Source organism: Anser brachyrhynchus (assembly GCF_964034855.1).
Source record: "Anser brachyrhynchus genome assembly, chromosome: 3".
In the NCBI taxonomy this organism is placed as follows: domain Eukaryota; kingdom Metazoa; phylum Chordata; class Aves; order Anseriformes; family Anatidae; genus Anser; species Anser brachyrhynchus.
Genome location: NC_137696.1, coordinates 78,735,152 through 78,748,059, shown reverse-complemented (window position 1 = coordinate 78,748,059; position 12,908 = coordinate 78,735,152).

Here is a 12,908-nt window from a genome sequence, read left to right as displayed (position 1 = left end):
AGAATGTCATGACTGCAGGCAAGGCCTCAGACACCATGAGACCATTTGATCTCCAAAGATGCAGTGGGGTCCTGCGTATTCCATACTCACAACATGGTGTATCCAAATGTAGTTGATTAGTATTACAGGCCACAGCACCATGTGTAATAAAAAGGAGTTTGAAGCCTTCTGTGCCTTCAAAGGCCCAGAGGGCACAATCCAATTAATACCAGGTGACAAAGGCCTACACATAAACAGCATAAACATCCTGACAGACATTAGAAATGAACCATTGTCCCACAGAGCCTGAACTGTTGGCACCCAGAGCCAGGAAACCGCTGGCAAGGACAAGTTGGTTTCCAAATGTGAGAACGCTCTCTGTGAGGACCACTGTCCAGCACACACATGGAAACAGCCAGGGCCCCGAGGAGTACTTAGAAATGGGCAGCTGATAAAGAGATATGTGAAAAAGCTGTGTGAATATGGTGTTACTGTCACCCAATACAGCATGTAACCACTCTGGTATGTGGTTTATATAGCACTCACGCATAGTACTCGTGTAATATTCCAAGTCCTATGCGTGCTGCTCCAGCAGTACCACACATGCACACAATACCACAATCAAAAACACATCTTCCTGGCAAATTTTGACAACCTATATACCATGTATTGCAACCACCCGCACACATATGACGTGATGATAACAGCTGCCATTGCATCACTAGCAAATACTTCAATGGACTAGCGCACATTTTCTCAGAGAGAGAGAATCTTCACACAGTCTCTGAACAACCTACAAGCAGATGGCAAACTGTGCACATGAGGAAAAGCTTGATGAAGCACCCAACACAAAGGCAGTACAAGCAAATATGCTGATGATGAATCTGGCTAATTGAATGTTTCATGAAGTAAACACATCAGTAGATGCTATCCCACCCATTAAAAACAGGCTGCATGGCAAAGATTTTCAGAGCACTTAATAGTTGGTGGGTTGCTACTTGTGGAAATTGCTCGTGGACAGTCCAGTCCAGGCCATGCTGTAAATATGGAAATCCATGGCCCATCAAAATACATAGCGTATAGCATGCTTCCTGCCTTCTTTATAGGACTCTTGGATGTGACAGGGGCAAGAAAAAGTTGCCATATCACTAACAGATGTAGCTCAGAGCAAGTCTTGATATGCTGAAAATGGCTCCCACTATTCTGACAAGTATACTAGTTCTAGGTGTGATGATTTTGGTCATAGACTGCAGGACTCAGCTTTTGGGGGGGAGGCAGGTTCCTGGAGAAGCCAAGCAAATGACTGATTAAGCACAGAATGCTTAACAAAGACAAATGAGATTTTTAAGAGAGTTAAAATAATTGTGATATGGTGGAGGGGCTGAGCTAGAAGCCAGAGGTGACTGCATGGGAACAGATGTAAATATATGAATTTCCAGCTGGCTCAATAACTACCTATGGCATGTGTGCTGGGGAAGTTCAGTCCATGTCTTGCTGTACAGCACCGTGTACATACAGTTACAACAGTGCTGCCACAAGCCAACCTGCACTCACAGCAAGGCTTTCATCTCATCCCACAATTGTTTCTGTTCTTACATGCCAGGCAGCAGAGCCGCACACCTGTCTTTACTTAGCTGGCTGCATTCTTTCTCATTTTGCCAGAACGCGTCCTAATCTACAGAAGATTTAGCTTGTGAGTGTTGCCTGGACAGCAATGCTCTGAATATTTTCATGTTGTGCTTAGTATGGTAATTCCAGGGATCTGCTTTTTCTGTGCCATTTTGTGCTGTGTTGCAGACTGCAAGCAGCGATGGCTCACAGGACACACAATGCAACCATGGGACCCCTGGAACCATAAAGCTCCATCTCCGTTCCAGGGCACCCCTCTACATCTTTTGGGCACAGGCTCTCTTGCAAGCTCCTGAGTGAGTCCAGCAACTGGCACGCTGCTCTTTGCAGCAGAGATGGGCAGGGCAGCAGTGAGAGACATGAAGTGGGGTGTGAAGCCATCCCCATCAGCTCTGCCCCATCAGCAGGGCCGAGCAGGGCCGGGTTCCTGTTGGCAGTGGTGTGCGGATGGCGGGTAGTGTTAACGAGCCCGGCTGTGCCGTGTGTGCAGCAATTCTGGAATTCTGTTCAGAAACACCATGAGAAACTCAGAGCATGTACTATTTATGCTGGTTATTAGAAGCAGATGCTAATGTTTCTTTGCTGCGATCTCCCAAGTATCCTGTCCTTTTATGATGTGTGGCATGTGTTTGCAGTGTGTATGTCTCTATATCACATGCAAATAAAAGGTTACTTTCACCATTTGTGTTGTGTTCATTGATAATGAGGACCTTACAACCTCTTTCTGTGGTCTTGCCCCTGCAGATGTTGACTGTGGAGCTGAGGTAAGCATCTGTAGCAATGTGTAGGGCTGCTGTATGGTGTACATGTGTGGATGTCTGGCATGAGCAAAAGATGAAGGATAAATCAGGGCAGTAACAGTGCTCTGAGCTGTCTCCTGACAATGGGTAGCACAAGGGCAACAAGAATGTCTTACCTGCATACACAGAATCCTGTGTTTGAGAACAACAGGCCCCAAAAAATGCACCATTCACTTTCGCTTTCTCTCTCTCTCTCTCATATATTTTTATATATGTATATTATATGCATATGTGTATGTGTGTATATACATATGCATAGAGTTCTTTCCCATCAAACACCTACAAATAGAGTCTACAAATAGTACTCTACGTCCAAAAGCTTATCTGGAAAATGATACTCACATATGTAAAGCAAATATTATTTGCCTGGGTATTTCTCAGTAAAAGAGCTAAAAGCATAGCTGAATTCAGCGCATAACTGAATTATTTAATAACTAGAAGATTTGTTCACATAACTCAAGTGTCCTTTAGTAGCAGATTACCAATAATTCAATGACTGTATCAGACAGGAGGGGCCTAAAGTGATACTGCCATAAATTCAAGTCTTATCAAGCCTTCTTAATCCTGTTCTCCTGGGTTGACAAGGTCCTGTTTTAACGGATCCACATGCTTGCAGTTTCTGTTTCTAATTTGATGTTTTCAAACCTTACCTTTCACATGTAGAAACAAGGCATGCTTACAAGATTTCTTAGGCTTCCTTTAGAACAATCAGCCTGAATTTGGGAGTTCTCAAGACAGTGAGCATATCTACACTTACCAGAGATTTCCTCTGCAGTCAAATAACAGCTCAGCAGAGGTGTATCCACTTTCATCTGTGTTTGACATTTTGGATGAGTTTTGACTTTAAAGTAAAATGGACAGTTATGTCATTCCTACCTGCCAGGTGGATATCAGTGTAGTATTATGCTATAATGCACAATTTGGGGAAACTTTCATCATAAGCCACGATACTTTATTTTTGAAGTTATGCCACCCTTGAAATACAGAGCCAAAATACAATATCCTGAACCCCTCTTGCTATGCTTGTGTCTTGTCTACACATTCACGAATCTCCTAGGAATAGTTAATGGTTTGCTTTTGTAACAAAGACCTAAATCTATGGCACATGAAATACTAGAAGATGTAAGCAATCATATGGGAAGACAAAGAGATTGTCTATGCAACTGGCTGTTTTGGATGTGAGCAGGCTTAAACATCGGACTGGTAAGCAATTGGGAAAGAGTTTTGTCATGTCCCTCAGGAGAAGAGTCTGGAGACTCACTGCACGTGGTTTTATCCTCCAAGGTCAGCGTGTCTTGTCTTTCTGAAGAAAGAGAAATGTGGATGTGATTGAGAATGAAGGTCCTGCACTTTAGCACGAATCATTTCAGAATAGGATCTAGGCTGTTTAGTCTCATGGACGCAACTCTGTATGAAAGAGAAAGGGGAGCTGCACTGATCTGGGAGCTATTGCTCCCATGTCTTCGTATGGGAAGAAGAAATAGGATAGAAGTACAGAGAGTTGACAGTATCTGCTGCTTGTTAGCCAAATACACTCATCTTTGGTCCATCAGGAAAAACTATATAGTTGGACCTGAATGTCTTCTATGGGTAATGGTGTTCCTGAATCATGCTCTAAGAGAATTTATTTCATAGGGAAATGCAGAACAACCATTGCCATCTCTTGGTAATGTAGCTCACAGTTGTATCTGCTTTCTCCTTCTTTGCCATGCTCCTCCAGGAGCTGCTGTTTCCTTCCATTCTCAACTTCTTATCAGGGCAAGGCCTCATCTCAAACATTTTCATCTGACAGTCCTTGTCCCACTGTTTGGAGCTACTCCCACCATGATTTCCATACCAGCCTAGGTGGCCAGTTGGACCCATAACAGCTCCTGGTGGGGGGAGAGGTCTTTACACATTCTCTACCTTTTCATCTTTCCAAAGTGTGAAAGAGAGACATGCAAAGCCATTACCATTGCCAGATGTGAGAGTAGTTTCTGTCACTGCATACTTGCATGCATAGTAAGTTGGGAAAACCCTGATTTAAATGAGCTTTCCCTTGTTTTCACATCTGACTTCAGTCATCTGACAACAACTTGGTTCTGGTACAGATGCAGTACTATTACATGTATAGTCTCTTCAAAAAGGTGTGGCTATTTGTCTGATGTCAGCCAGACTAGCCTTATTCCCAATCACTCGTATTCCTTTCTATTCTAAACTATTGCTTCAGTGACACTTTGAATGTGGAAATCTCCCTTAACATCTTCAAGAATTCCATATAAAATTTCAAAGAATTTAGACCACAGGTGTGTAACTGTGTATTTTAAATCTCCAGTTGGAAAAATATCCATAAGACTATGTAAAATATTTGATATAGCAATCCAGCTATTTTGCACCTTCATGGATTTCTTGCATTTAAAGCTCCATATATAAATGCTCATTCAATATATTCAGAATTATTCTTATTAGATGCTAACAACTGGAACAAAAACTACATTTTCAGTCACCAGGCACATTTGTTTATATAAAATTATACATAGATTCCTATATACTCAAATTTTCAAATGCAAAAGCTATGTGAACATCTGAAAAGCAATTTAAACTGAGCCTTGAGAGCATTAAAATATGCATCTGGAATATGTGGATTTTTATGGCTACAAATTCTTTCATTCAAAAAGTCTAAAAATTTCTATATACAAATTTGTATATGGAAAGAAGATTAACTGGCAAAATAGCCTGTTCACTGGCTATAGCTGATATGCCTAAAAGTTTTTTAAAGATACCATGAAGGAGATTTTTATAATGTACATGCTCAGTTTTATTTGGCATTGTTTAGAACACATTGTAATCTTGAAAAAGAAATATTTATGTGTCTTTTTGTTTTCCTTTGTACAGTAGAAGGCCAGATATTCTTGTCTTAGGACAGTAGTTCTGTCCTGATGGTTCCTTCTGGAAAGGACCAAAGACTTGGTTTTAACAGAAACTAGAAGAGTCAACCATGTAATACTGCGTGAATCTCTGTAACAGCAAAGTGCTCCTTCAAAGCTCTGCCTACCCTTTATTTGCCAAACAAAGGCCATTCTTTACACCTTAAGCCAGGGTGGAGTAATTAGGGGGAGGGAAAGGCAATTATGGTCTAAGAGGATGGGGAAAAACACACAGCGGACAAGCAAGGTGCAACTTGTAACTATCATTGTTTATAGTATGAAGCAGAACACGAAATGAGGAATGGGGCAGGCACTTTCCCTGTGATTTGAGTATTAGAACTGACAGGTATTTTTCTTCTTTTTAACACACAGTGTTCCGGTATGAACAAAATGGGTGCAAACATTTCTTTAACATCCCTTAACACCAGTGCCATCATGGATCCTAAGGGAGTATTGATCAAACGAAACCCGCTTTCCGTGGCATGGCTGTGCTGTGAGCTAAGAAGAAGAAATACATGTTCTCTCCACCTGACACTAAGTTTTGGCAGCTGAGACAGTCCCCATGACTGGGATCACATTCCTGTGGACATCATGTCCATGTTGTTATGGCAGCCATGGGCAGTGCACTTGTCTTTCTGAAACTGACCTGGAAAACCACTGGAGGGTTTGCAGAGATGCTAAGGGGAGTCATACTGGGATGAGAGCAAAGGGAAGGCCTAACCAGCTCCAGGGAAAAGCCTCCCTCTAATCCTAGTGCCCGGTGACTCACAGCAGTGTCCATCAGCGCGTCCCTGAGCTGAAGGTAAGCTGCCACTGGCTGCCTGGAAGGCCTGGTGCCAGGCATGAGCCTGGGCCCTACAACCTGCCCTCCTGGTGGAGTGCACTTTTCCGAGACGGGAAAGCACAAAACAAAAACAAAACTTTCATTCAGGTGCTGGTGACTCAGGCTGTGGTCAGCGACCTGGCCTGGCCCAGCCCACTCCAGGGGATGTTGACGTGCGGGTGCTCCTAATAACACCCCGCTGCCGCTCGGGTGGAGCCGCCCTGCCCCGCTCCACCACGGCATGGGGGCCCTGCGGGTCTGCCTCCAAGTGCTGGCCATTTCTACAGTGAGTATCATTAGTCCAGGATGGCAGGAGCTGGGGCAGAGGGCTCCGTCATTCCTCCCCCAAAGCCACCTCCTCGCCCTCTGTGCCGTGGGAGGCACAGTGAGGTCCTCGGCCTGTACATGCAGAACTTTGGAGGAGGGTTCATGGCGGAGCTCATGAAGAGGCAGCCCAGGTGTCATCCAAGAGCACTGTCTCCTTCACGGGGTTGTGTAACGCACCTTTTAATCACCAGACGAGGATCTGAATGCAAATGTGCCCCTTATGCAATGGGGTGAGTAAGATTCTGTGATGCCTGCAGCCTCTCTTCCAGGCAGTGTTGTTGCCTTCTCTGCATGATGAACTTCAATGTCAAATATTAATAACAAAACAAATTATCTCCACCCTATCATCAAGGTGTGTCGTGGCTGATTCCTGTTTAACATCAAGGTTTCTACTGCTCAGGAATCCTTCCTGCAATCCTGGGCTCTGGCTGTATCAGTTCTGTGAGTGTTTAAGGAATGACAAAAATCCTGAAAATCTTCATGGCAGCTGAGCTCATCTTGATCCTCTTCCATGGGTTTGCTGGGATAGGAGGAAAAAAAATGGAGCTCCAAAGATAGAATGACTGGAGCAATTCTTGCAAAACTTGCTAAACCCAACCATCAAAGCACTTCCTTCAGGTAAGAATTCGCCCCCACCAAATTCACAGCGCACAAATAAAACTATTTTTCAAAGCAAATGTATTGCATAAAACCAGTGTCTCATACAACAGGAGTTTGTATAGATCATAAATGACACTCCCATTGTCCCAGCCAGAAGCTCTTTTGTGCATTGAGTTATTTAGTCAGATCAAAAAGCATCAGATTTATTTATATATATATATATATAATGTGGATCATCTAGAGAATCATGAAACAACTGAAAACCCATTCATTAATAATAGTTAATTCTGGAACTTTTTGGAGTATGTCACTGTCCTCTGTTGAGGTTGCACCTAATTTATGGTTTGTTTGTATGTTTGTTTGTTTGTTTTTTATTTCTCCATTTTATGATATCTCAGTAATATCAGAGCACCGTGAGTCTGCTTAGAAGAGCCCAAAGGATGCTGGACTGGTGGACATTCTGTCTTGCTTACAAGTGCCACAGCCACTTCCAGATCTCTGCATCAATCTAAATACATGTAGTGCTGACTTACAAGGAGTGGCCTAGGATAGTTGTTCAGGCTTCAGAAAAGAAAGTGGAGGTTAGATCTTAGAGCTATGTTCAACTACCTCACAGCACAGTAGAGAGAAGAGGAGGCCAGATCTCTTTTTAGAAGTGCATAGGGAAAGGACAAGAGACAACAGACACAAACTGCAACATGGCAGATTTTATTAGATATCTGATTAGATATGAGGAAAAAATATTTCATAATGCAAGAGTCAAAAGACCAGGATAGGTTACCCAGTGAGTTTGTCTCTCAGACATACTCATCAGGACATGACCCTCAACAATGTGACCTAACTTCAAAGTTGGTCTTAACCTGAATCAGGCTGGAGCAGATGCCCTCCAGAGATTCCTACATTATTCTGTGAATCTATGATACTGTGGGAAGGGGTGGTAGCTATGAACATGGACAGGCTGTTACCTCATAATTATATATTCAAATACTTGATAAAAGAGGAGTAATGACAGTGAAAAGATTTTTTTTTTATATAGAAGAATATGTGAAAAAGAGAAGAAGAGAGTGGAAGCTGAATAAGAGAAAAAGTTAGCACGAAGGATCACAGAAGTGAATAAAATAAATAAGAGCAGATGGACATTCCTACCAGAACACCTTCAAAGCATGCTTGTTACTTAAAGAAGAGGCAGATGATAGGTAAACCCACTTTGAAGCATATAGATTCATAGAATATCCCAAGGTGGAAGGGATCCACAAGGATCCCTGATTCCAACTCTTGGCTCTACATGTTACTGCATATAATTGAAAAAGAAAAATGAGTCTTAATGTAAATGTAAATTCAGTTTACTGTTTCTAAAGAACTGCAGGGCCAAGGATGAAGGTCTTCCCTCTTAAGAGTGTGTCCTCATTCTCATTTGACTAATGTAAAAGATATTCTCATTTGACTAATGTAAAAGATATCCTTTTGGAAAAAAAAAATTAAAATTAAAATTAAAATTAAAAAAAAAAAAAAAACATAATGGAAACAGTAATTAGTACACTAGTAATAATAATTCCTGAACACTTCAGAAGACTAATCATTGGTTGTATAGTGGTTCATCTTACCAGTTCAAAATTCAGCCTCAAGAGATAATTAAAAAATACAGTAAGTGGTCTCTTTTACTCTTTCTGTAAATTATCCACATGCAGACCATATTCTCGTTTCAACATCTGAGGGTTCCCAAGATCTTTCTGAACTGCCTACAGGCAAGAGTTCCTTTGAGCAATCAGGCTTGAGGACTTTGTGTCAGATTTCTGTGCTTGGCTACCTGGTCTCTCCATGTAGATTTTTCTTCCTGATGGAGAGGTGAACAAGTTAAGCTGCAGGAAGTGTCACACAGAAATGCCATAAACCAAATGGAAAACAACCATTTGGAAAGGTAAACCAATGACCAAATGAAATGAGAAGCCACTAATCATTTTCCCACCCTTCACCTATCCTTAATGATAAGTATGAGTAGAAGCTTCGTCATCTGATGCTTGCATGATGCCCTCTGTGACATGGGTTGGATGGTATCCACATTACAAAAAATACCACAAGAACTGGAAATAATTGGTACCTCTCATAACATATGCAGATCCTGCGTGGAACACAATGTCTCAAAGCAAGGCCTTTGATGTTTCTCAGTTATATAACCCCCAGGGAAGAAGGATGTTATTATTTGCAGAACACATTCTCTCTACTTTCTGTATTGGAAAAGAAGGAAAGAAAAAGAAAAAGAGAAAAAGAAAAAAGCAGAAAAGAAGAAAAGAAAAAAAAGAAAAAAAGGAAGACAACGAAAATGGAAAAGAAAAAAAGAAAAAGAAAAAGAAAAAGAAAAAGAAAAAGAAAAAGAAAAAGAAAAAGAAAAAGAAAAAGAAAAAGAAAAAGAAAAAGAAAAAGAAAAAGAAAAAGAAAAAGAAAAAGAAAAAGAAAAAGAAAAAGAAAAAGTAAAAGAAAAGAAAAAGAAAAAGAAAAAGAAAAAGAAAAAGAAAAAGAAAAAGAAAAAGAAAAAGAAAAAGAAAAAGAAAAAGAAAAAGAAAAAGAAAAAGAAAAAGAAAAAGAAAAAGAAAAAGAAAAAGAAAAAGAAAAAGAAAAAGAAAAAAAAAGAAAAAGAAAAAGAAAAAGAAAAAGAAAAAGAAAAAGAAAAAGAAAAAGAAAAAGAAAAAGAAAAAGAAAAAGAAAAAGAAAAAGAAAAAGAAAAAGAAAAAGAAAAAGAAAAAGAAAAAGAAAAAGAAAAAGAAAAAGAAAAAAAGGAAAAAGAAAAAAAGGAAAAAGAAAAAGAAAAAGAAGAAAAAGGAAAAGGAAAAGGAAAAGGAAAAGGAAAAGGAAAAGGAAAAGGAAAAGGAAAAGGAAAAGGAAAAGGAAAAGGAAAAGGAAAAGGAAAAGGAAAAGGAAAAGGAAAAGGAAAAGGAAAAGGAAAAGGAAAAGGAAAAGGAAAAAGAGAGAAAGAGAGAGAGAAGGAAGGAAGGAAGGAAGGAAGGAAGGAAGGAAGGAAGGAAGGAAGGAAGGAAGGAAGGAAGGAAGGAAGGAAGGAAGGAAGGAAGGAAGGAAGGAAAGAAAAAGAAAGAAAGAAAAGAAAGAAAGAAAGAAAGAAAGAAAGAAAGAAAGAAAGAAAGAAAGAAAGAAAGAAAGAAAGAAAGAAAGAAAGAAAGAAAGAAAGAAAGAAAGAAAGAAAAAGAAAGAAAGAAAGAAAGAAAGAAAGAGAAAGAAAGAAAAAGGAAGGAAGGAAGGAAGGAAGGAAGGAAGGAAGGAAGGAAGGAAGGAAGGAAGGAAGGAAGGAAGGAAGGAAGGAAGGAAGGAAGGAAGGAAGGAAGGAAGGAAGGAAGGAAGGAAGGAAGGAAGGAAGGAAGGAAGGAAGGAAGGAAGGAAAAGAAAGAAAGAAGAGCACCTAGAAATCAAACGGTTCTGTTATGGTTCATTCTGTAATATTTAATTCACTTCCCAGATCAGAAAACAGAGCTGGGTAAATCTAAATCCAACTGTTACTTGAAGATTAATCAGTTACAGTCAGAGAAGTCTATGAAAACTCACGCCTGGTGGAATGGTGGTGGTGGTGGGGTGTTCTTCCCATTTAAAATGCATGAAGATTAGAGATTCCATGAAGTGAAATGGGATGTCCTGGTGGAGGAGAAAAGATTCCTTGTTGGAAAAACTCAGCACTAGAAATGCTTTCAATTATGAAATACTATATCCCCAGACCAGAGTTCAACGGCCTTAGAAAGAAATGGCACAAATTATTTAAAAAGAGAAAAGTGCAGAAGGTTTTGGATAAATTACCATTCATCTTACAAGGCCCAAAACTGAAGTGCCTGTTTTGTAATTCTTTCTCTGCTCGCTCATAAGGAGGGAGCATGTTAATACCTTGTGACTCTGGTTAACCAGCATAAAAGTACTACAGTAGATTAAATGTATTTGCAAAAGTGAAACCAGCAGCTAATCATCTTGTTCATACACGTTGATTTTTCCCCCTGACTAATTTCTCTTGTAGTGGGAGTAATTAACTTTATTAGTAACACTGACTACTCTGGTACCTTCGGGCAAGCACTGGTAGAGCTGCTTATTAGCAATCACATAGTTTCACTTACACTGTTATCCTGAGCATTTCCTACGGGATAAAGTGCCTGTTGAATGTAAGGGGGAACAGATTAACTTCCTAGTTAAAATAAATGATCAAATGTAATATTGGAAACGGGGAGAAGAGATGCAGAAATCCTAAACTTTTGCAAGCTTGAATTCATTCTCACTTTCAGTTCACATTTTGCCTTTACGAGGAGAGGAAGACCAGAGCTGAGGTCCTCATTCCCCAGTGTGTCTCCTTAGGTGGGCTCTCCATGACATACTGACTCAGATCTTTGTTGACCCAGGACACGTGTGACCAGCAAACCACCTACACTGCTTTGCCAACAGAACACAGCCAAGATTTCCAGATTGCCTAGAGGCACAGAGGTGGCAGTGTATTCAAGCACTGGGAAAACTGGTGACCCTGGAGCATGGACGAGCTGGCACTTTGCTGGAGGACAGGATCCAACGTGGTACAATTCTCTGGAAACACACTTGCAGTTGTCAGCTTTTCTGCTTGGAAGAAGCTACCTGGTGAGGTGAGGAACACTGTACCTGTTCTGCCTTGCTGTTCCCAGGAATACTTTCTCCAAAAAAAGACAAGCAACCTGGCAAGGAGCCGCACTGCTTAGGGGTTGTGAAACAGCTCTAACGCTGAAAAGAAAGAAGGTCATGTACCCACTCATTAACTGGGCATTGCAGCACGAAGCGTGCAAAGAGGCACTGGCAGCCAGTCCGAGGGCTGTTTTCAGGGGTGGGGCAGCTGGTAGCAAACTATGCTCAAATAAATCTGAATGGTCAGAAAGCAAGGTCACAGGAAGAAAAACATCCAAGAAGAGGGAGAAGAAAGGCTCTTCCTGCTCTGTCAGATCATTTATTGTTGCTTTTTCTTCTATGACCTCAGCTATCCATCCCCGTAATGCATAAATGATGCTTACAATGTCTTACTGGGATTAGGACATAGCCCTTTTTCCCCATACCAGCCACAGTCCCTTGTTCAAAGTTCCCTTTGTACCTAAGAGTCAACAAAACACTTCTGTTTTAGCTGTTTGAATCGATTTTATCCATTCTGTACCTAACATACAAGTATTCCAGGAGACATTGCTTAGAACACAGTTTCACTCTCAGACTCATATACTAGTGCTAGAAATCACAAGCTATGGTTGCTAAAGAAAGTGGTGTACCACTGAGATTGGAAACCATTGAAGTCCATGTTATATAGATCAGATATGCTAATCTTTTTTATTATTGCTCTTTACTTAAGGAAAGGAAAGGAAAGCTTGGGACAGCTAGTTGCTGCACTTGCTGGCCCACCTCCCGGCCCCTGGTGTGATCGAAATTTGCTGCTAACATCTGCTCCCAGATCCTGGTGCAGTAGTGTAAGGAGAGTGGAGTGAGCATGGCTGAACCATCTCTACAGGCTGCAACAACCCAGGGCTGACAGATTGACCTGCGTGTTGTGGATGGTTGGCACTCCCGGGCTCCAGTGGGCCACGGCAACCCTGGTGACCACGTCCTTGCAGCATGTGCTTCACCAAGCACGAGTGAAACAAACCTGATACCATTATGCCAGGTCAAAGAAAGAAGAAAGGAAGAGGTGGAATTGTTGTGTGGGTGGAGTTTATATCACGTAAATAATTGGGAAATTATGAATTTGCATTACTGAATAGATTATTTTTCTCACGGATCTGTTATTTTACAGGAGAGACTCAGGTATAGGCAGCCAAACAACACCACTGATCAGATAAAATTCATTTGCATGCT